Source organism: Rhinopithecus roxellana, chromosome 5 (assembly GCF_007565055.1).
Source record: "Rhinopithecus roxellana isolate Shanxi Qingling chromosome 5, ASM756505v1, whole genome shotgun sequence".
Taxonomy (NCBI): Eukaryota; Metazoa; Chordata; class Mammalia; order Primates; family Cercopithecidae; genus Rhinopithecus; species Rhinopithecus roxellana.
Window position 1 is genome coordinate 57,283,596 of NC_044553.1, and position 25,908 is coordinate 57,309,503.

The 25,908-nt window shown below is 33.0% G+C and overlaps 1 protein-coding gene across 11 annotated transcripts in view; it reads left to right on the forward strand.

The window, feature by feature from the left end:
* The window catches only part of NOVA1 (NOVA alternative splicing regulator 1), a 149,938-nt gene that overhangs the window by 26,096 nt on the left and 97,934 nt on the right, over positions 1–25,908 (forward strand). For 4 of the 11 annotated variants that reach the window (XM_030931719.1, XM_030931723.1, XM_030931720.1 and 1 more), the window contains exon 3: positions 21,493–21,594. The exons of 6 other annotated variants lie outside the window; for them this stretch is intronic. The gene's annotated coding sequence lies outside the window, so the exon portion shown is untranslated. Of the gene's footprint in view, positions 1–17,839; positions 17,959–21,492; positions 21,595–25,908 lie in introns of those variants that run through there. One more of the 11 variants, XM_030931722.1, reaches the window with a different exon arrangement.

The window sequence follows — 25,908 nt, forward strand, 5'->3', positions numbered from 1 at the left end:
ACACATTATATATATATATGATCCATATTATTTAATTCAAAATATTTTAATCCATATTATTTAACCTGTAAACCAAAATGACACATCACCAATTATGGCTCTTCACCAGTCTTTATAAGTGAAGTCTGTGGGTTGATAGTAAAGAAAGAACAGACTTTATGATTCTTGCAGCTGTGTATATATGTGGACAGTGGGTTAAACCAGAAAAAATACTTTTCTTAGACATATTAATAATATACATTTCATAGAATTTAGGAAAATTAAGCAAAGGGAAATGATATCCCTTAAACTTAATAGAGTAAAGGTTGGTTTGGAATACTTTATTAGGGGTGAATTATCTGTGTAGTATAAAATTTATGGAAGATTCTGCTTCAGCATATTACAGTATTATAGCAGTGCTTCATGAACTATTAAAAGATAATTCAGGAAATGATTGACCTACCAGAGTAGTTTATGTGTTGTTTTAGGAGCAATTGCCTTCTGCAACTTGTATCTGTTAGTTTTAAATATATGCATATATACGTGTGTGTTTACATATACATATATATGTATACAATACATATATAGGTACACATATATATGTACATACATATATACAATACATATGTACACATACATATACACATACACAAATAGACACATACAAATGTGTTATATAGATGCTAGATAGCCCTTTTTGTTTTCTCCTTAATCTTTTCACGTGAGATATTCATATTGACAACTGTGATTTTGCCATTGATAGGGTTTTTAATACTATAACCACAGCAGTTGAGGATAGATTACTTTGTTCAATGAAGTTTTTTAAAAATTTAATAGTTTATATATACATTTTATTTACTTATTTATTTTCTGAGATGGAGTCTCACTCCGTTGCCCAGGCTGGAGTGCAGTGGTGTGATCATAGCTCACTGCAACTTACGCCTCCCGGGTTCAAGCTGTTTTCCTGACTCAGCTTCTCGAGTAGCTGGGATGACAGGTGCCCACCACCACCCTGGCTAATTTTTGTATTTTTAGTAGAGACAGGGTTTCGTCCTGTTGGCCAGACCTGACCACAGGTGATCTGCTCGCTTCTGCCTCCCCAAGTATTGGAATTACAGGCGTGAGCCACTGCATCCGGCCTTAGTATATACTTTTATTTGAGTAAGCAGATGGTTTCCTTCTATTAACTTTTGTAGCATTTACTTTTAGAGACCCCTTAAGGTAAAGAGCCAGAAATTGAAAATACAGAATAATCATCTAGCAAAAGCACCGACCCCTTGTTTAAGTATGCATTGAATCAGAACTTCAAAATTATTTAGCCTTTTGTTTTATTTATGATAGTGAAAGTGAAGATCATAATATAAACTAAGGAATAGTATGCTGTTGAAGAAGTAAAGATTTGAAAGAATCTAGCACTGATTCTTTTCAACTAGAAATTTGTTTTAAACTGTGCTCTCAAATTTATAGAAGTTGAAATTGGGTGTGATTATTTGTTAGTAATGGACCACTGTTGCTTCTTTGATTATGCCACTTTGAAGTTTTTGATAAATTGTATATCTAGATCTAAGGATTACCTGATTACTTTCTGTGGTAAATGGAATTCTCTGGATAAAGAAAGCAAATAAGATTTCAAGAAACATGTAACTTTAAAAAATTACATTGGAAACTTCTCTTAAATGACATATCGTTCACACTACTTCTTTGTTTTTGTTAATATTTTAATGGTCTGGTTTGTTGTCAAGAAATATTTAATAAGTCACACAAATGTATACTGTAAATCAGATTGTTAAATAATTCAGATTTGCTGCTCCTATTTAATCAAAATGTTTGTGTTTTGAGGAGGAAAATGGGAAATAAATGAATTAAAATATGATCTTCTATATTCAAAATACAAGATTCATTAATTTCAGTTATATTTTTTATATCTAGAAGTGCTGTTTGACCCTTTCTCGGATTTTTTCTACTGTAAATGTTCAAACCTCTTATGAAACATATTAAGAATACTTATTTTAAAATATTCCATCTGACAGTTCTGCTCTGTGTTGTTTCTGCTGGTTCTCACTCTTGCCACCTTGCTTCCTTGTGTGTTTGGTGAATGTTTGTTGTTAAGTTTTCTTAGCAGTTTACCTGAGGGAATTTTTGAATCCTGGGTTAAAGGTGGTTTCCTTCAGAGTGACTTGGCTTTGCATTTAGTTGTCATTTATAGTTGGGAACAATTTGAAACTAAATTCTTGGCTTGAGATTATTTTAACCACCATGTATGAATTCATGCTGAAAATCTGCTTGAAGGCAAACTTGTGGTTATGAGTTCCCAGATAATGTTTTCCTGCCTTCTAAGTGTATGTGAGGAATTGTCAGAGGATCAGGGCATGTTTTACTCTTACAATGACAGCATAGCTGGTTGAAGTTAATATTTATTAGGGATTCTCATCAGGCTACCCACCTGGAACAGGAAGGTCAATAGACAAAAGATCAGATTACCTTGGTTTATCAAATGCCTTCAAGGTAAATGTCCCCTTACAAGCTCTAGTTACTCTTCCAGGTTCCTGCATTTATTTAGGTTTATTAATTTGTGGTCAGCTAACAGATGCCATTGAAGAATGTGTTTTTAATATTTTTCTCTGACATAGTTTAGTTGTTTCAGGCAGGAGAATTGGCTGGGTTTCCTTGTGTATACTGTCAAACATAAAAGCATGTTAGGGTTTTTTGTTTGTTTACATAATTTTCTTATTTCCCCCAGCTATCCTGGAAATATATACATCTATTATAACCATTTCAGAAACAGGTAAGCTGACCAAAATCATGCAACTGGTGAAAAGGTTGATCTGTACTCAAGTCCATCTGACTCCAGAGTCCGTGCTGTACATTGTATAGCACTGCCTCTATGGGGTTTACATTCTTCACTCATAAATACTTGAGTTCCAGGATAGTGTTCATTTTGTATATGAATGATTGTGTATATAAAGAAATAGAATTCTAAGTTACTACCTGATAGGAATTTTGAGAAAGAAGATCAAGTAACAGTTACTACATTGTAAAGAGTAGTTAACAATATGTGTTAAAAACCTACTGTAAAACGTTTTCTGTTTTACCTAAGTCTCTCTTATTATCTTAATATATTGGCCTACCTTTTTCCAAGATCCCAGCAGTCCCAAGATTCTCTTTTCATTGTTACCTTTTCCTTGATTTTATCCTTTATCAGTCCTATTAGTATTTTTGTTTGTTTGGGAGGTATCACACAGTAAATATCAAGAAACTCTTCAGATGTTTATATACAGACAGAAATGACCATAATATTGGGTAAGCTTTATAAAGGTACAGTAGTTCAGAGAGCTTTGTTGATAACCAAATGGAAAAACTATTTTTAAAAGCATAACTAGTTTATTTCGAGCAAGAAAAAAGTTGCTTAAAATGTTATCAGATCGTTAGCATATTGAGATGACTATTTCAGATTTAATATATTTGAGAAAATGAGAAGTTAATGAAGCAGAAGACTAGAAATGAAACAGGTGCAGAAGAATAATCATATAAAAAATGGAGGTGATATTATTGTTCTCCGGATTGGGTTACTCTAACCACTGGCAAACTATTTAAAGCAAGTAAGACGGTTGGGTCCAGTGACTCATGCCTATAATTCCAGCAATTTGAGAGGTTGAGGCAGGAGGATCGCTTGAGTCCAGGAGTTCGAGACCAGCCTGGGTAACATAGCAAGACCTTGCCTCTACAAAAAATACACAGAATTATTTGGGTGTGGTGACCCATGCTGGTAGTCCCAGCTACTTGGGAGGCTGAGGTAGGGGGATCATTTGAGCCCAGGAGGTCGAGGCTGCATTGAGCCGAGATTGTGCCACTGCATTCCAGCTTGGGTGACAGGGCAAAACCCTGTCTCAAAAAAAAAAAAAAAAAAAAAAATTAAACAAGACACTTAAATATAGGATAATACATATAACAGAAACTAAATTTTTCTGAAGGCAGTTTTTATGAATTACAATTAAATTTGATTATACTCTACATTATTTTTATAGGATTTAAAAATTTAAACCCAAAGTATATGCTTTAATATATTGGTTTTTGGATTATAATTTAGCATCATTTTGTACAGTTTTTAGGGAAAGGTGAGTTTGATTGAAGGCAAGTGTTTTTATAGGAAATGAAAGTTATTTCTTCCATTTTTATGTGCTCATCCTATGTAAAAGGTATTTCTAAGTAGTTTTGAAGATATTAACTGTATTCCCAGCTTCTAGCTTTTTGCAGGGGTGGGGGAGAAAAATGCAATGTTTATCTAAGGATTGATTTCTTAAGGAAGATTTTAAAAACATTTCTGCTGTGTTCTAACATAGTAACATGTTTTCCTTATTATGATGACTTCCGTTTTTCCACAATTTTTATTGATGACAGAAACTGCCATTGTCAACAAGAAATGCCAAGTGGGAAAGAAGATTATGGTGGGTTCTGTTTCTTAGCATCTGTTATTTTACTTTTAGTTTCACAATTTTGGCCATGTTATGGGATTTATTGCCTTATTAGTTGAAAGATAGGCTAATAGATGATAAGGAAGATGTAGTGAAATAATAATAATGATAATAATAATGGTTAACTAATGAACATTTACTATTTGCAAAGCCATATTCAACACACCATGTATTATATGTTAGTCTTTTCAAAAACTTTCTGAAGAAGGATCTATTCTTAACTGAAGCATAAAAAGTTAAATCACTTTTCAAGGTACTCACTTATAATCATTGGAGCCAAACTAGTATATATGTATACAAATATACTCTGTGTATGGTTGATTTTTAATGGTACGTATTATTTTGATGACAAATTAAAACTGGAATTTGAAGTTAGTGATAAGAGAGTTTTGTTAATAGCCTTAAACAAGTATGATATTTCCTTAGAAATTGTGACTGGTGCTATGTATGATGTCTTTTAGTAACCTTAAACAGTGCTTGAACTCTTTCATCATTGCATTTCTAAGATTTTGCTAAGCTGTTTTGTTATGCATTCCCTATGACATTTTATAGTCTTTTATTTTACAGCAACTCTGAAGGAATATTTCATCATTCATATAATTTTAGTATCCAAATTATATTTTCATCCCTTTGTTTACCATGAAACATACTCTTGCGTATCTTTCAATTGCATCACATTCTCTTTCTCCTCATTTAAATACCCTTAAAACGAACATAGATCGCTTTTCTAAATCATTATATGTTTTTCTATATGAAAGCCTATTTTGTAACGTATTTATTTAAGAACGCCATTCAGTTTGCATTCTCTTGCTTTTTTCTTTTGTCACATTTTCAGCACTAATCAAGGATTAAAGAAGATTAAAAAGAAAACTAATAAATGAGAGAATGTCGTGGTACTGGTGTTAGCTTATCCATTTGTTGGTGATTTGCTTGTATTTTATGGAATTAGTTTGATTCCACACAGTATCATTTAGTCTATAGTATGGCACAGTGCTCATGGCTAGATTACAAAAATAAGTGAAACTTGGTCCACCTTTTTCTTTTCTTGAAACCTTGAAAAAGGTTTCACCCTTTTCAGTCTGTCAAGTTTCTTGCCACTTTTTGGCTATCATATCACACCGAATTTTTGGTCTTTTTACGTGGAAGCCAAGAAATGACAGACTGGATACACACAAAAAAATGAAAAATGGTGAAAGAAACAAAAAGAAAGAGAGTGGTGAACTGTAGAAGTAGGGAATACACTGGAACAGCAGTGGGTACAAGAGAACAGAAAAGAGTCAGCTGAGGGACAAGAAAGAATGCCTTTGTGACTTTGAAGGATGGGATGGACGATTAACAGACCTCTAGGCACTGTGAGATACCAGAAATTCATTAAGTCATAGGATAGTTCCACAGGTCTCTTTTGGGGGCTGATGATAACTGAAATACCTACCTAGATTACAAAAAGGGTAACATTTTGTTCTTACAAAAGTGCACGAGTATAAAAGTACAGTGAGTGTAGATAGGAAGTGAAGTGAAGCAGCTATTGTGTTTTTCTTTCTGAAACAAAGACCAGCTACAGAAGTGAATTCTCTCAGTATGGTCTTTTTCAAATTTGCAGGACTCCTGTTGACTTCAATAGCTCTTAAGTTTTATCTTGTACTCTCTACACCTGTAGCTACTTTCCCACACAGTGTCATTACTGCTCATCATGGTGATGAACCAAATTCATCAAGATATGTTTGAATTGTATTCATTACATTTTAAGAAGTTAGGTATATGTGTGATACATTTTAGAAAGATTTCCATAAATGTATTTAAAATTTGGGTAGAGTACTTAAAGGTTTAATTGTATCTGTTTATCTCATAGAAACACTAAACCAGACTTACCAGTTGGACATATTTTTACAAATAAAAAAGTCCTTAACCATATTGTTTATATATTATATAGTAAAATAAGGTTGGTTATTGCCAATTTCAAAGGCTTTAAAGTGAGGCAGAACTGGGTTTGAATTTCTGTCTTGTCTCTTGCAATCTCTGTGAATTTTGTATAAGTTCCTTGATCTTTCTGTTTTACAATTTCCTGAGTTAAAAATGGATATGTTAATTTGTCTATTGCAAGGAGCAGTAACTGGTGATGGTGTATATAAAACCTTTAGCGGTACTTATAATATTTAAAAACTCAGTCTCTGGAGCCAAACCTGCTCCTGAAGTTTGAATCCTTTTTCTGCCACTTAGTATCCACATGAATTCCAGCAAGCTACTTAACCTGTGTTTCCATTTTTTCATGTGTAAAGTAGGAATAATAACTGTACCCACCTCATGGGATTGTTGTGATTATTGAATTAATAAATATGTATAAAGCAATTGGAATAGTGCCTGATGCATTGTAAGTGCTATTATGCTGTTAGCTACCATTAGCTACCAGTTCATCAAATCTGAAGTACCATGGTTTGTAAGATACACAATTTTTATGAAACGGTGAAGTTATGTACGTCACGCCGTATGAGGTCCTGAAGTGTTTTCCAAATAATTAAAGACAATATGTTGTGTCAATAGGTTTATAATACATATAGTAGAGCAAAACAGTAAGGGCCATGGGTTCTGGAACTAAATTGCCAGGGTTAAAATTTCCGCACCCACTTAATTAACTTGTCTTCTGTACCTTGATTTTCTCATCTGTAAAATGATGAAAATAATAGTGCATACTTCACAGAGTTGAAATTTATATGTAAGACTAGAACAAACTAGTTCAGATACAACCTGAAAACCACTGGATGAAGGCTTTTTTAGGTTTAAAGTTATTTGAGTTTTTGGATATAAACAGAATAACTCTCTGAAAAATCTCATAAAGCCCATACTTGGGCTTATGCTGGAGCTTATGCTGTTTCTTCAGTGCTAGATTCTCTATTTCCTGAATCTCATGCTTGCTTTTCTTTTCTTAATCCTTTGTTTTATAGAAATATATTTTTCAGATGCATCCTAATAAAGGAGTCATAGAAGCTTGCATACTTGAATATGTCCTCATTCTCACATTTAATTGAATATAAGCTTATGTATATAATTGTAGGCTGAAAATAATTTTGCCTCAGAATTATGAAGGCATTCTGTTCTGTTCTCTCATTTTACTATTCTGTATCACTGATCATACGGCTATGTTGATCTGGATTTGTCTTCTGACTTTCTTATTTTCATTCTCTTTTTTCATTTAAAAATTTTAAAATTGTAGTTATTCAGAGACTTACTAAACTTTTTCTTTCATTGAATGTTTCATTTCAGTTATTTTCATTTTCTACAAGTTCTTACTGTTTCTCTGATTTTTTGCTTCCCACGCCCCCATTATTACTTTTTTTTTTTAATGTGATGTATTGTTCTTATTTTGTGGTTGTAACCATCAATTTTAATGTCTGTGAAGATGTTAATTGTTTTGCCTTAAGGTTGCTTCTGCTCTTTGTATTGTATTTCCTCTGAGTTTCCTTCCTTCCTTCCTTCCTTCCCTCCTTCCCTCCTTCCCTCCTTCCCTCCTTCCCTCCTTCCCTCCTTCCCTCCTTCCCTCCTTCCCTCCCTCCTTCCTTCCTTCCTTCCTTCTTTTGGTTTTAGTCTCTTGTGTTGGAGACTTTTTGTCAAAGCTTTGGCTTAACGCGGTGCCACATATTTGGTTGAAAGCTGTGTGTCTGGCAGCAAGACTTGTTGCTTAGATAGCTTCATTAGTGTGATCACGGAAAAAGCTGGGGATTCTGTGTGATGGTAACTATATGTCTGTTATCTGAGTTCTTAAACTTTCACTACTGGATTTTCATATATTCTTTCTGCATGGTATATATCTGCCTGCCAACATTTAGGAACCACTTCAGTCCAATTTAACCTTGTTCCTTGATTCCTTTTCTGTTTTGCCTGGTAGTTGTAGTTCAGGAACATTTCTGGGTCAAGCTATTGAATATTCTGAACTTCCAGCAAGAAAAGGGAATATGTAAAGTAGGGTAGTAAACCTATATACTAAAATTTTCTCTATGTAGATTTTTAGAGTTTCCCTCAGTATTCAGTGCTAATGTTATCACTATCTTTCTGGAGTTTCATTAGGCAAATTATTTTGCTGTTGATATTAGCATTTTCTGTTACCTAGTTTTCAGCTGCCTCTCCGTGCAGAGTGTGTTCCTAGTTAGTCTGCTTCAGTTTTTCCTTTTCCAAAATGATGTTGAATTTCTTGTTTGCTGTTGTTTCCCTCACCCTTCTCCTTGCCTTTCTGATTTTATGCTATTTTGCCATTTTAGTGATGTTTCAGAAGGGAGTGGAGTTTAATATGTGTTCTCATCTGCCATACTTAGTAGCAAAAACAACAGCTAGCTAGCATTTGTGGAGCGCCTTACTATATGCTAGACTTTTTTTAAGTGCTTTTGTATAGATTTTCATTTGACACTCAAACCAATCCCGTTAGACGTATACTACTATTATCTTTATTATACAAATGAGGAAGCAGAACAAGTAACTCACCAATTTCACAGGGCTAGTAAGTGATAGAAAGATTTGAATGCAGGTACTGCTTGTGGAAGCTGAGGTCTTGATACTTTTACTTTATTAATATGGACCAGAAGCCTACAATACATACTTCTTCAGACATCTGGAGCTACTTAAACTAATATGATACCTTAAAAATGACTTCTAATAAGGCAAGTCACTAGATTTTCATATAACCAAAATAAAAACCTAGCAGCTTATAAATACGCAGCATATACAAATACATGGAAATTATAACTTATGGAGTGAAGAGTAATTTTTCTGGTAACAGAACAAAACTTTAATATAAACAGTTATCACTTAACACCATTTTCCTAAATATTTTTTTAAAAGAATTGGCATTTACTGACTGAACTAGGACATAGTGTTCTAACACACTAGGATTGATTAAAATCAGAAAACTAATACGTATTAGTTGATCTTTTTAGAATTTTTTTTGTTTAAAAATTTGAGAGTAGGAGAAATATAGTATTTGTTTGGAAGTATTAAACATTATAAGTAGACAAAACTTTTATTTATTTAAGAAACATTCTAGCCAAATACTTGAAATTCAAAATATAAACTTAGTTATAATTTGTGTTCATTTCACCAGTTAAAAAAAAACTCTGTTCAATACAATTTTTTTTATAAGTCACCCTCTATTTTGTGTAATTTTTCTATTCTCTTTCTTTAGTATAGATAGAAACCTATTGCCTTCCTGCTGAGGGTATAATTTCTGAATCTAGACGATGTGCTGTCAGCACAGTGAAGCAGGAAATTATTCTCCTGTGTCAGCTGCTGCTGTTAAAGAATAAAGAAGGTTTGTGGTAGGATGCATTTCTATTATCTCTACTCACGAATCTTATATGACATGCAAATAGATTTCAAAATTAAGAGAGTTCAAAGTGTTTAGTAAAAAAAAATAAAAAAAATTCCAAGCGTATTTTAAAATGTTAATGCTTTTTGTGTTTCAGTGTTAGTAGTCCTCAAACTTATTCAGCTTATTCAAGTAATAGAGCAGGGGTCCCCAACCCTGCTCTGGTCCGGTCTGTGGCCTGTTAAAAACTGGGCCACACAGCAGGGGGTGAGCTGTGGGGCCAGCAAGCATTACCACCTGAGCTCCACCTCCTGTCAGATCAGCAGTGGCGTTAGATTCTCACAGGACGGAAACCCTATCGTGAACTGAGCATGCAAAGGATCTAGGTTACTTGCTCCTTATGAGAATCCAATTAATGCCCAATGTTCTGAGGTAGAACAGTTTCATCCTGAAACTATACCCCACCCTGCACCGTGTTGTCTTCTGCTGTAATAGAGCATTTGGAAATTATATTCTTCGGGACACTGGACGTGTTGGTATATTAAATTTAACACTGGTTGAAGCAGCAGCAGTAATAATAATAATAGCTATATGAAATTTACTGTGAGCCAGAGATGGTTAAAATGACACACTTTTCATATATCAGCTGAATTAGTTCACACAATAAATATATGAGGAAAAGATGGCACAAAGATGAATTTGCCCACATTGTGTGGGTGTATTCCTTTATATATGTGAATGAGTATGTCTGGTATGTATATATGTTTATGTGTGTAAGTATATATATTTCTAATATCTATACAATTAGAGTCAGGGATGAAATTTCCTTACATTCCATCCCCAAAGTCTGTGCTTACAACTACCACGTTAGGCAAATAGAATTTTATACAAAATCTGATAGATTCTATTATAGTATATGCAACTGTTGCGAGTTATCAAATGTTGAAAATTAGATAAAATCTCAAAATGAGGCAATTTTATCCCTTAAGCTAATTTTTCTACTAATTGAGGAAGACTGCTGTTACTTGATTTTTATCCCCAAAAGCCTCAGGAAATTATAGAACACCACTTTGACAGTTTCTTTATGTGACATAGACAGAAAGCAAATGTATATTTTCTTATTCAATAAAACCTTCATTTTACTAAATTTATACAATCACTGATTTCAGTAACACATTTCCACAACTTTGTGGCAGATCAAACTATAATCTTTTTCCTTTGAGAAAATTATTTAAAGACATGCATTATTAAATATGACAAATCATGTTATAGACATTTTTAAAGAGTACTAAAAAATTCATGTACCTTTCAGGCATGCTTAAAGTAGGGAGATAGTCTTAGAGTCATGATATAAGTTTGGTATATGATCTGTCTTGAAACATTGTATTGTAATTGATATATAGTAGATGTACATATTTTCAGTATATAATTTATGTACATGTTTACAAATTATACAAAATGTATTAAATTACAATAATTTATTACAATCATTTAATGCATACAATTTAATATATTACAATAATTTAATACATTTTGTATAATTTGTAAAGTTCATATCAGTGTAATCAGGATTTCCATCTCCTTAAATATTTGTCTTTATGCTAGAAATATTTAAACTGTTCTTTTGTAACTAGTTTGAAATATACAAAAGGTTATTAAAGTCACTCTACTGATCTATCAACCACTATCAAACTGTATATTTGTACCCATTAATCAACCACTTATTATCCCCCAACTCAACCCTTCCCAGCCTCTGATAACCAGTCTACTCTCTGTCTTCCTGAGATCCACTGTTTTAGCTCTCACATATGAATGAGAACATGCATTATTTGTTTTTTTCTGTGCTTGGCCTATTTCACTTACCATCAAGACTACCAGTTCCATCCATGTTGCTGCAAATGACAGGATTTCATTCTTTGTTATTGTTGAATAAACTTCCACGTATATGTGGTATAGAATCTATCTTGAATATCATTCATTGATAGTTGGATTTGTAAATGTGAACAACAATTAATAATAAGAGGATCTCATATAAAAAACTGTCTACATCATTTTAGAATGGCATTAACATTTACAGTTAGCCCATTTTAAAAAATTGTGGTTAAATAACATTCCCAGAGTTGTACTAACCAGTATTCGATAAACGATGACAGTAAGAATAAATTCCACATTTGTTAGATTCCAAAAGGGACTTTAATGATACTCTTTAATGTGGCTACCAGTATATTTTATATTTTTCTAAAATTGATTACTATTTCTTTTTTTGGGAAAGGTGCATTATAGCCACAGAAACGACAAAGGAAAATTAAATAGGAACGTTATATACAGTGGTGATTATACCAGGAGTATGGAGGAATCTACATACTTCAGAGAAATAATTGCTACTTTTTTTTTTTTTAACTTGGAAAACTGCTTCTTTCTTGTTGAAAATTTATCTCAAAGTTAGCATAAAATTGTCGTCTCCCTATAAGTTTTCTTTTGCATCCAAGTGAGGTGCATGATATGTAGGCAAGGAGGGGAAATTATCCTTGTGTTCTTCTAATCAAAAGTGTTCTGTTTTACTTTGCTCAAATAATATTACCTTATTCCATCCTAATATAATTATGTAGGCTGTAGAATTTTAGAATGATGTAAGTACAGTTTGAATATTTTTAAAAATATAATCTTACATATCAATATTGTTACGTCCAAGGCATTATCTGGCTTTCTGAAATGAAAATAGCATTTTGTTAAATGTTGCAAAATGGCCTATCTAAAACATTTTTAAAAACAACCTTCCTATATAGAAATTATACTTTTATTGAGTTTTATGTCATAGTTTGTCATAGAGTATGTCATGGATTATTGACTATTACTGAAAAAACAATATTTTTGCACTTAAATTTTTTTTTTTAATTTACTTCTATTTCCATGTAATTATCCTAAATCCTTTGCTTCCTGACCGTCTTAGTAGAAGAACTACTTTTCTTTAATTAATGGACTATTTTTTAGAGCGGTTTTAAGTTTACAGAAAAAATTTAGCAGAAGTCTAAAGTGTTGCCATATATTTCTTTTTGCCCCAACTCCCTCTGCTCCTCAATTATTAACAATGTATTATTAGCCACTTTGTTTAGCCATCCACCTGTGTTGAAGGACATCTTTGCTTCCAAGTTTGGACAATTAGTGTGGTACAGTTGTTACAATTGATGAGCCAAAATGGAGACACTCTTATTAACTGAAGTCTATAATGTATCTTGGGATTCACTCATTATGTTGTACATTTTTGTATGTTTTTACATATATATAATGACACGTACCCATGTCATTATATATTTGTAAAAAGAAAACCTCCCTGTTTTCTACCTGTCCATTCCCCCTTTTTTTCCCTCCAAGGCACCCTTGGTAACCACTGTCATTTACTGTCTCTATAGTTTTGCCTTTTCCAGATCATCGTTTAGTTGGAATCATACAGTAGGCAGCCTTTTTAGATTGACCTTTTTTTTTTTTTCATTTAAGGTTTAAGGTTCCTCTTTTTATGGCATGTTAGCTCATGTCTTTTAATCATGAGATAATATTCCATTGTATGGATGTATCACCATTTTTTTAATCCATCCACCTGTATTATAGGACATCTTTGCTTCTATGTTTGAACAGTCATTAATAAAGCTGCTATAAACTTTTGTGTGCAGGTTTTCCTGTAGGCATATGTTTTTGATTCATTTTTGTAAATACCAAGGAGCATGATTGCTGTATGGTATGTTAAAAGTATGCTTAGTTTTGTAAGAAACAATTAAACTGTCTTTCAAAATGACTGTAGTGGGCCGAGCATGGTGGCTCATGTCTGTAATCCCAGCAATTTGGGAGGCAGAGGTGGGCAGATAGCTTGAGCTCAGGAGTCCAGGACTAGCCTGGGCATCTTGGCAAAACCCTGAAAATACAAAAAAAAAAAAAAAAAAAAAAAAAAATTAGCCAGTCATGGTAGCATGTGCCTGTAGTACCCACTACTTGGGAGGCTGAGGTGGGAGGATCGCTTGTGACCGGGCGGGATGTCGAAGCTACAGTGAGCAGCCTGCACTCAAGCCTGGGCAACAGGAGAGACTGTCACAAAAATCAAAATGGCTCTACTATTTTGCATTCCCACCAATAATTTCCTTCTGTTGTTCCACAACCTCATCAGCATATGGTGATGTCAGCATTTTGGATTTTAGCCATTCTAATAGGTGTGTAATGGTATCTTATTGTTTTAATTTTCAGTTCCCTAAAGATATACTATGTCCCCACAAAATTGATGTGTTAAAGTCCTAAATCCCAGTACCTCAGAATGTGACCTTATTTGGAGATGTAATCAAGTTAAGGAAAAGTTATAGTGGTAAGTTTGAATCCATTATGACTGGTATCCTTATAAAAGGAGAAATGTGTACAGAGATGGCATGCAGAGAGAATGTCATGGGAACATGGACTGCCATCTATAAGCCAAGGAGAGAGGCCTGGAAAGATACATCCTCAAAAGAAATCACCCCTGACAACACCTTATTGTCCCTTATAACCTCCAGTACTTAAGCCACCCAGTTTGTAGTGCTTTGTTATGACAGTCCTAATATACATAAGATATTGAGCATCTTTTCGTATGCTTTTTTGACATCATTTTATCTGTTTAGTGAGGTGTCTTTTCAGACCTTTTGTCCGTATTTTCTAATTGTTGAATTGTGAGTGCTTTTTTGATATTTTGGATACTAGTACTTTATGAGGTATGTGTTTCCCCTATCTGTGGCTTATCTTTTCATTCTCTTAATAGTGTTTTCCACAGAGCAGAAGTTTTAATTTTAATGAAGTCCAACTGATCAATTTTGTTCTTACATGGATCTGCTTTTGGTGTTGTATCTAAAACATCATTGTCAAGCACAAGGTCACCCTGATTTTATCCTATGTTATCTTCTAGGAGTTGTATAGTTTTATGTTTGGTGTATTTTGAGTTAATTTTTGTGAAAGGTTTATGATTTGTATTTAGATTAGCTTTTTTTTTTAATTTTATTTTTTGGTATGTGGATATCCAGTTGTTCCAGCACTATCTGTTGAAACAAACTATCATTGCTCCTTAGTTACCTCCTCTCCTTAGTGAAATTACTTAATTACCTCCTCTCCTTAGTGAAAAATCAGTTGACTATGTTAATATGGGTTTGTTTCTGGGCTTTTTTTATTTCTGTTCCATTGATCAAGTTGTCTGTTATTTTACGAGTACCACCCTGTCTTGTTTTATAAAGTTTTGATTTGGATAGTGTCAGTCTTCTAGCTTTGTTCTTCTCCTTTAATATTCTGGGCCTTTTGCTTTTTTTGTATAAATCTTTAGAATCAGTTAATTGGTATCTGCAAAATAACTCACTGGGATTTTGATGGGTATTGCATTGCATCTATAGATCAAGTAGGGAAGATCTGACATCTTAACAACAGTGAGTCTTCCTCTGAGTTCATGGAATAGGTCATTTACTTAGATCGTCATTGATTTCTTTCATTGGAATATTGTGGTTCTTCTGACATAGATCTTGAGCATATTTCGTTAGTTTTATATTGAACTTTGTATCCTTTTTTGGTGTTAGAACAACCACTTTTTGCACAATTATAAGAAACATTAACATAAGTCTTAGAACTAACCCCGATAATTGTGTGATAACAAATCATGGTACCAGATTATTTATTCCTGGTTGACATAAGTGATAGCTGTTGTTGAATTAAATATTACTTATGCTAGAAAAGCTTAGAGGTATTTCATCACAACTTGATTTTTTTCAAGTTATGTAGGTTGATATTATTAAGTAACAGAGAATTAACGTGTTAGTTTGGATGAACTGAGTTTCCATGATTTTTCTTACACTTTTAAATTTACTTGTAACTGATATTTCTTTCTACATCCTGTGAGAAAGAGTAGAAAAAAGGTATACATTTAGAGCTTAGTTTTGTAATTTTGACTCACACTTCATCTTCAGTGTGTTGTGCCTCTGAGAAGGAATGACTGATGAAATGATAAAATATGTGTTGAATATACATGTCATAATTCAGGATGATAAGTAATTGTTAAACGAATGAGAATATTACATGAATAGTTATAAACATCATTGTAATAGAATTCTGTTTTCTCAAAAGTGTGACATTTAAAAAGAGACAAGGCCATGCATAATTTAGTCATGTAAAATAGTGATACCTTAATTTATCTAAAAAGAATTGCCTGATTTTTAAGAGAATGCCCATTAAATATTAATTTAACTATTAAATGCCTGGAGAGAGCATTATTCCATTTAGTGAAAGATGCTGTTATTAAACTATGAGTCAGAGTAAAATATTCTCTAAAATTGTATTTTAGGTTACTGCATCATGAATATTGAAAGTGTTCCTATAAAACAAGAATCCATCTAAACTCTGTTTTCTTTCTGTTTTAGTCTTTCCTTCTGTAGAGCCTTTTTTATCTACAAGCTTCTAAGTTTGATGTCTTATTTAGGAGATATTATGTTTTAGCTTCTGTAAAACCTAGTATTTTCTACAAATGCACAAAATATATTCATGTTATTTAATTGCTTAATATTACTGTTTATAAATAGACAAATATTTCTGTAGCTTTTATACACAAGGAAAAACGCGAAGAAATTATCTACAAAATAGCGATAGTTAGGTAATTGCTGGTTGTTCATAAGAATAATAAATAAGAATATGATAATTTAGGTATTCAGCCTAGTATTCATAGAATGTTTTAGAGAAATGAATAGTCAAAATCACTACCTCGTTGGTACTAACCATTTTATATAATACAGTATAAATTGGGATGGAGAATTAAGTGGGAATGGGAACATGGAGTGGTTTTATTTTTCTCCAGTGTGACCTTTTTTGTTTACGATTAGTCAAATCATTCTTTTTTGTTTCTTTTACTTGTCTCAAGATGATGTCATAGGTTCCTGGGCACTTTAATTTAATCTGACTTTAATGTAGTAAAGTCAGTTTAACTTGAATTTTAACCTCATAGCCAACTTATAACTCAATTTCTCTTCTTTCAGTCAATATGACTTGGACTTTTCTGGGAGATTATAGAGTGTTGGGAGAGGTTGAAGTCTAGTCATTCCCTTTGCTCAATCCAGTGAGTGGAGAATGATCTGTGTGGTTTTTTTTTTTTTTTCTCATATACCTATTTCTCCTCCTGTGTGCTGATGAAGTGAGGGGAAAGGTAGAAAGGGAAAAGACTTTCTTATGTAAGTAGTACCTTTTGTTGTTCCCTTTTTTTCTGTTTCTGCTCCATTGCCTCACACTGACTAGTCCTTCTTCCCTTCCCTTCCATCCCCTCCCCTCCCCTCCCCTCCCCTCACCTCCCCTCCCTTCCCTTCCCTTTCTTTTTCTTCCCTTCCCTTTTCTTTTTCTTCCTTTCTTTCTTTTTTTCCACCCAGGCTGGAGTGCAGTGGTATAGTCTTGGCTCAGTGCAGCCTCTGCCTCCCAGTTTGAAGTAATTCACCTGCCTCAGCCTCCTGAGCAGCTGGGATTACAGGTGCACACCACCATGCCCAGCCAGTTTTTTTGTATTTGTAGTAGAGATGGGGTTTCACCATATAGGCCAGGCTGGTTTTGAACCGTGGCCTCAAGTGATCCGCCCACCTCGGCCTTGCAAAGTGCTGGGATTGAAGCTTTGAGCCACCAGGCCCGGCCAAGTCCTCCTTCTGTGAGGATAGGAGATAATTACTAGCTCTCTGATGGGGCACATGTACACAACTTTGGTGGGGAGTGTGGGGGTTGTTTTTGGAGTGTCATACCAACCGTTTCTGAATTGTCTTTCTCTACTCTTTCTCCGTTTTTACCTCTCCAGTACATTCACAGCCTCTGGCTGCTTGAGTCCCCATCACCTGGAGGCTCAAGTCCAGCTACTTTCACTTCACATTCACTACACTCTTTGCTTTTGCAGAGAGGGAATCCAATTATCTGTACCCTGTCTTCCAACTCCATGTCTTTTCTCCCTCTCTTCAAATAGGCACAGAGAAGGGAATTGGGCATGGGATAATAAGCAAGTCTAACACACAAGCAGTGGTCCAACTGAGAGGTGAGATACCAGTCTTCCCTTCTTACTAATCTTTTAGATGAACTCTTGCTTGATTTGGACTCTGAGCAACAGCACTATTCAGCTACATTAAGTCAGTGAAGCAAACTCTGATGATTGCCTCATAATGGGGACAGGAGAAGGCACTTCTGGATGAGGAGGAACTAAGGAAGGTAAAGATGTTTAAGTTACGGAGGTGGAGTTGGCTCTCCTTTGTTTAAGTCTGTCTTCCAAATATAAAATACTTGATAGATGCCTTTGTTCTTAGCCTTGGGTTCTAATTGCCAGCCCCTGGGCAATGGGGAAAGTGCTACCTGAGATCTCATTATATATATTTTACCAGTCTTGCCTAGTAGGTTTATTCCTCCTAGCTACAGTGAAGTTCATTCCACTACAGCTGCTTTTGTAACCCTTTTAAACAGGTTATATCATTCCCTCAGTCAAAATACTGTAGTGACTTTCTAAAACAGTAAAAGCAAAAAACAAACCCAAAGTCCTTATTAAACCTTGGAAGGTCCTAGATGATCTGACAGCAGGTTAAGTTTTTGATCACATGTTCCTATCTCGGAGCTTTGCTATCACTCTGCCATCTGCCTCTGTATGTGGTATTCTAAAACTCCAGAAAGTAGACTCACTTCATTTCATTCTTCATTTAAGTAATACTGCTTCCTTAGTGTTCTCTGAATACACTTAAAATAGTATATTTGTTCTCTTCCGATCACTTGCTTTATTTTTGGTTTATACACTAATTTTCATACATTACATTGTATATTTAATAGTTTATTATATCACTTATATTAACATGATTCTCAAGAGGACAGGACATTGACTTCTTTGTTCACCACTTTACCCAGTGCCTAAAATAGTCCTTGACCCATAGGAAACAACGGATTTTTTGTTGTTGAGTGAATAAAGGAATCAATGAATTCTAGCTATTAGATTCAATCTTTAGAAAATATATTTAACTTATCCTTCATTATTTACTCTTCCAGTGTTCCACATAGTGTAATTTTATTTTTTATCACTTTTATTATTTCTAACTGTATATTCACATTATCATCACCCCAGCTGAATCATCCATACCTATAATTCATTTTCTATGCTGTTAGAATTATTTCTTACACAATATTTACTTAAATGCCACTGTTGAGGTTAAACATTCAAAGATTCCTTAACATAATTGGTCCTGTGCCTATTCTCCTTCTCTTCATGGTTCTTAACATGGACTCTATTCCACTCACATCCTTTTCATTGCAGTATTCTGAATGCTAAACTATGCTTCTCTTTACTTCTGTGCCTTTTTACATAAAACCTACTGCTATGTATATATTTTTTTATTGTGTGAACACATAAATGTAACTTCTATGAGAAGAGTAGAAAACACTGTTTACATTTGAAGTAGTTAAGAACCACCTGTATAGTTGTTGTATGCTATTGTTTTATATGTATTAGCAAGTCTTTTTCCTCACTGAGTATCTTTAGGATTTGTTAAGAATTTACTTGTCATTTTATAAATGAGTATTTAAGTCACCACAATCTTGAGGAGCATGCACCGTTTTGTAATACTGTTTTGTAATATTGTGAATTATTTTAAAGGTGAGGATAATCTTTTTCTTTTCGGAGGATATGTATGTATGAATGGTTATTATATCTTTATATCTACAGAAAAATACCTAAAAGGAGTAGAGAAAATGATTCATACAAACAAAAGTATTATGTGCATTACTTTTTAAAAAAATGTGATCCCCTGCTAGATTCTTCAAATTTAGATTTTTTGTTTGTATACTGTTATATAAATAAAAGACTGATAAATGAAATGACATTATTTATATAAAAATTAAAGCAAAATGTTTACTATATCTGACTCCATTCCAAGTAAGTACAATGTGTGAGAAGGGACCAGTGTGTCTTTTTGAGAAATGCAGACTCCAGAGGTATGTGGCAGGATTCTAAAACTTATACTTAACATTTTTATTTTGAAAATAATGCAGAAATGTATAGTTTGTGATATTGATCTATTTTAGAAGACATGGCTAAATAAAAAATAATATTATGAAATTATGTAGCAGTAAATAAAGGTGGAATCCCATAGTTACTTGAGGTAGCTCTTTTGAACAATTATTGCTATTACTGGTAATAATAGGCCAGGTATTATATCATGTGTCTGATATGCATTATTTCATTTTGTAGTTGGAATATCCATTCAAGTTACTATTATCCATTTTACATAAGAAGAAACAGCTGCTCATTTACACATTTAATTTAGAAGGATTACTTCTGCTTGTTCAGTTGGGTTTCTTGAGTATAATTTATCAAAGTTTCTTAAACTACATGAGAGGTTACAGAGCCCTTTAAAACCTAACAAAATCTTATGGCCCATTTCCCCTGAAAATGTGTGTATGGACTCACATATTTTTATTTTACTATGCAGTTTCCTAGAAATCCTAGAAATCTTAAATTTCGTTTGTGGACTCTAGATTGGGAATCTCTGTTCTATGTCTTTTAAAATAAAGAGCCACATCTTGTCACTTAAGGAAAATAATTTACATATTTACACTATGCTTTATTATAGAAAGAATTTAAGAAAGCTGAAAGAAAATTGTCAGCTATCTCTCTAACTCCACTGAGTATATGCCAAAGTAAATAAATTCTATTTAATTAGCAAGTGAGATTCAGAAAAGTTTGACATATGGTATGCTAATGGTCAGGTTTTTTGGACTTTGGCACAAAGCGTCCTCAGTCTGTTTCAGAAAGAAACCTAGGTGCGAATATTTTGAATAACGTAAAGTTACCTCTTCAGAGTAGTATATACATAGTAGCTGTGCCTCAAGCTAGGAGATGAGATAGTACCTTACAGCCTTGTGATTCAGTGATATTTCTCAGAGAATAATTACTGAATTTGATTTTCTGATTCCATCAAAGATAAATTATGTGGACAGGTTGTTGTAGTAAAAGCAGAATGTGGTAATAATTTTCTGTACTGATGAACTAAAGTGATCTTAAACTTGGTTGACTCATTGTTTATATGGGCTAAGGATGAAGACTGTTTAGGGTCTATCTTAATTTGATTTTGGAGAAGAAAAGTTGTATTTTTATAAGACATCAGTTGAGGACTAATTTCATAAAATTATTTTTAAAATATAAAGTAATTTGGAATTTCAGAATAGCTTTTTAAAAATCCGTTTTAGATATTTTAATGTACTTGTGCTTCAGTTTTGATATCTTACCTATTTTGTTTTTTTCCCCCTTGAATTCTCATCGGAACCAAAAACATTAATTAGCTGAGCAGAATAAAGAATCTTGTTGTATATGTTGGCCTGGTTTTAGGTAAATTTCTGTATAAATAATGTTATAAATCAATATAAGTATTTGGGTTTTATTTTTTAACATACACATATGTTTTAACATTTGGTTTATAGTTATGTTGTGAATTGAGTAAGTGTATTTCTGCCTTTCCTGCAATCATTCTGAGCATTCAATTTTTAAATGAATGATAGCCCATCTGCGTAGGTCTCTTGTGACTGAGTAATGTATTCTGTTTTGCTGTGGCAAAGTTTTCAGACAGCCACTTTGTTCTTATATATTTTCATTTTCTATAGTACTTTTCATCCCTGTATATATGTACAGGAGTCACTTCACCCACCACCGAATTGCAGCCACTTCTGAGGTGGAACGCAGCAACTGTTTAACAGCGCACTTTCCCCTAGGTGCTGACAGCTGCAGAAGAAATTGTACATGATGCTGTACAGAAGGTATTTCTCCACTGTGCCATCTGCAGAGTGAAACTGACTAGGAGTACTACATAGACTGTAAGTTTCTTGTGTACCTGCCCTAGACTGGAAAACCCAATAAGAGAAAATAACAAATAACTGGGAAACATCATCTAAAAATGTATTGAGGTCAGTTAAACTTAGTGCTGCTCTCCCTGGCTCTAAATTTTATTTTAAGATCATCTGATTGGTATGAAATTAAATAACAAATAGATGGATGCACTCCTTTTTATTCTAAAAGCAAATGAAACTAAAATGCTTTTATCAATATTCTTCACTTTGAATGGAACTTAATCATATTGTTTTTAAATATTTTTAAGTAACCAAATCAATGTTATAAAATTTCAGAGCCATGTTGTTAAAATAGCAAAAAAAAAAAAAAAAAAAAAAAAAAAAAACAAACAAACAAACAAAAAAAACTTGTAATTCAACAGGAACGTCTTTATTAGCTTTGCTTCCAGTGTTTTATGTCTTGGTTTTAATACTTTCTTTTGGAGTTTTGCAGCAAAGCCAGTTTATGATGAACTAGTTTTGATTCTTAGGATTGGAAACACCAAATTTGACTTCTTTTTTATTTTTATTTTTAATTTTTCTGAGATGAGGTCTCGCTCTTTCACCCAGTATGGAGTATGGTAATATGATCATGGCTCACTGCAGCCTCAACCTCCTGGGCTTAAGCGATCTTCCTGCCTCAGCCTCCCAAATATCAAAGATAGCCTCCCAGCTATCAACGTAACTGGATGCTTGCACTATAGGCATGCACTACCACACCTGGCTTTTCTTTTTTCTTTTTTTTTTCTTTTTAGTTTCTGTAGAGATAGGGTCTCACTGTTTGAGACTAGCCTGACCTCGAACTCCTGGCCTCAAGTGATCCTCCCACCTTGGTCTCCTGAAGTGCTGGGATTATAGGCGTGAGCCACTGTGCTCTGCACATTTTTTTTTTTTTTTCCTTTAACATTTGGGGAAGAAAGCAGGGGAGAGAAGAAACAGTAAATACTTGAACTTCCGCTTAATGTAGTTTTAGTCTCTCCCATTTAATTATTTAATGAGGTTTTCTTTTGTAAAAGCACTTTTATAAGAGTGCTATCTTTTGTAATAGTTTAGCATGTTTATGCCTTATAAAATAGAGAAAATATAGAAACAGCTGTGTCTGTTGTTACACAATATGATACGGTATGTTATATTTATTATTTTAGGGTTTTTTTAGTCAATAGTATGACATTTTATCTCTTTTTTGCTACATTTATAGACTGCTCTATGTAAAAAAAATTAGAATCTCAGACTTCACAGAGTCTTAATCTTATTAAATATAATGTCATTTGGTTTAGGTAACTTTAAATTATGTGTCATAAGTTAAATTATATTGTGCATATATCTATGTTTATAGATTCTTAGATTCTTAGTCAAAGCAGATAAAAAATAACTTCATTCCACAGTTTATTTACTTGTAAAATGAGTTGGGTAGAAGAAATGATTTTTTAGGGACATTTAAAGTGTTTTCTGTTTAATTCAGGGTTAGTAGTATATGTATTTAGAATTGTACCTTACCAAGATATTTGGGCTTCAGTAACTTTGTTCTAATTAGAATATTATTTGTGTTAATTAAATGCTGAGTGATAATGTTTTAGAATCAATAGAGGGAGTTGGGTTTCCTACAAAGATTTTCAATTATCTATCTAATTTTGTAGTGTAGATAACTCCACTGTTTTGAAATGTAATTTTTGGAAAATGTAGCACAGTTCTTAATATCTTATTCATGATGGAAGCATAAAGTGAGTAAGAATAAAAGGCTTTACTTACACTGAGTGGAAATTTACTTAAAGGTTACCAAAAACTCATATTGTAATGAAGCTTACCCCCTTGCATAGATTGAGTATTTCATTTAATAGTCAAAGCACTAAAGAAGTAAATATCAATACTTAAATATTTACAGTTTACACATAATGTACCTATGTATCTCTAGCCAAGAGAGTATTTTTATCAATATAGGAAATATTTGAATTGCTATAATTGATTCTTTGGCATTTTCTACAGTGTTATTGTAAGTATTAATCTCATTCATTTTATTTACTGAAGTCATTATTTGACAGAATAGATTATATGTTTTATATATTAAATTTTGTTTGAAAAGGTACAAACTGTACCTGTTTTGTGTGTCCCAGTATCTATTTTTAAATTATACAAATTATTTCTTATATTTTAGACTTTATGTGGATGATATAAGTTTGGCAACTTACTTGATTCAATATTTAGTCATATGAATCTTGTACTTTATTATACCCATAGTGTATGGGATTTGAAAAAGAATCAGATGGGAACTTTTTATTGAATATACTTCTGTATTCTTGAATTTAATGAAAATTTACTGTTTGTGTAATCAAAAATAAACTCTTGGTGTTTCAGTTAAATTATTTATTTGGAACATTTGTTTAGATTTTTAGAGATTATATCACCATTTCATAAAATAGATACCTCTTATCTCTATTGGTGATTTTCAAAGGGCCTTCCTTATGCTTTGAAAGGCCAGAATTGTGGGCAGGATTATTACTTAATTAGTACTCACTTAATAATTTTGGAATTCAGAAATAAATTATAGGTTATGAATAATTAAAGTTTAATGAAATATTTGTTTTCCATCCTTTCTCATTATAATTTTCTATTTGTAATAGGAAAAATGAAACAAATGCATAAGTTATATGAATTTATTTTATTTTATTTATTTATTTATTTATTTTGAGATGGAGTCTCGCTCTGTCACCCAGGCTGGAGTGCAATGGCACGATCTCAGCTCACTGCAACTTCCGTCTCTCGGGTTCAAATGATTCTCCTTCCTCAGCCTCCTGAGTAACTGAGACTACAGGTGCATGCCACCACACCCGGCTAATTTTTTTGTATTTTTAGTAGAGACAGGGTTTCACCATGTTAGCCAGGATGGTCTCAATCTCCTGACCTCGTGATCTGCCCGCCTCGGCCTCCCAAAGTACTGGGATTACAGGCATGAGCTACTGCGCCTGGCCAAGTTATATGAATTTTTAAGTACTTATGTATGAATGATATATACTTAGACCTCTTGTGATAATGTCCTGGCAACATCTAGCTTTCCATTAGAGGCTTTAAGAAGAGCTATTAGAACCAGCTGAAGAAATAGTGAAATTGGTGAGAAAATAGAAAAGTATATGGCAATATATTTTTCATTGCATAATTTATTCAATTTAAACTAATTTTAAAGAACATACATTTTAAAATAGAATTTTAGTCCATAATTTTTAATTATCAGATGTTCTCAGTTTTACAAACTACTCTTTTAAATTAGGTATATTTTTTATATCCATCTCAAATAGATTATATTTTAAATTATTTTTCTTATCAGATTTATCTGAACAAATTTTATTTGTCAGACGAAACACCTTCAAATGTTTTACTGTAAGTAATAGGGAGATGATTTTTCAATGTAGGATTAGGTGGAAAATTCTTTTTACCCTAAGTCATCAGTATTTGAGTTACTTCATTTGATAATCAAGCTTTAGTATTTTATACATCATTTCTTGTTATCCAAAATATAATTTATATTCACAGACTAATATATGGAATTTGAATTTAAATGTTTTAGAATTAAAAAATGAAAAATATTTTTTTCTAAATGGTTTCCAATAGATTAGTGGAGATATAATACTCATATCTTTGCTTTTCTTATTTTATGTATCAAATGATTTTTGCTTATTTTTATAAATTTTGCAGTTATTTTTCAATATAAATTGAATTCATTGAAAATTTTAAATGTATAAGTTTGCATAAAAGGCTACTGATGCCAGAAACCTCATTATCTTTATCTTAACTGAATTAAGCATTTATTACTTGAAAATTTTTCTATAATTCTGAAATTTCTATATGTCTTGTGGGTAAATGTGTGTTTGTATATATGTGTATATCATCTTTCTAATGTATTTTCTGAAGTGTGGTCTCGAATCCTGACTGCCACTTTGTAGGTATTAATCAAGTGTAAATTGCTTAACAACTTTAAGGTTGTTTTTTAAATCTGTTAATTGGGAGTCATTTCACCTACCTCACAGGGTTGTTGTGAGGAAAAAACAATAAAACATATGTGAAAGAGTGCTTAGCATATGATAGATGTGCGGTGTATGAAAATGAGTGTTACCAAATCTTCAGTGGCCCCCATTGTCCTCGGGATAAAATCCAAATTCTGTGTCATGGTGTGTGTTCTGGCTCGCCCTTATGTCTTCAGCCCCATTTCTTTCCTTGCAAACTGCACATATTGATTTATTGAGACTATAGTCTTTATAGTTCCCAGGATATATCATACTTTCTTTTGACCTTTATCGGAATGCACCATTC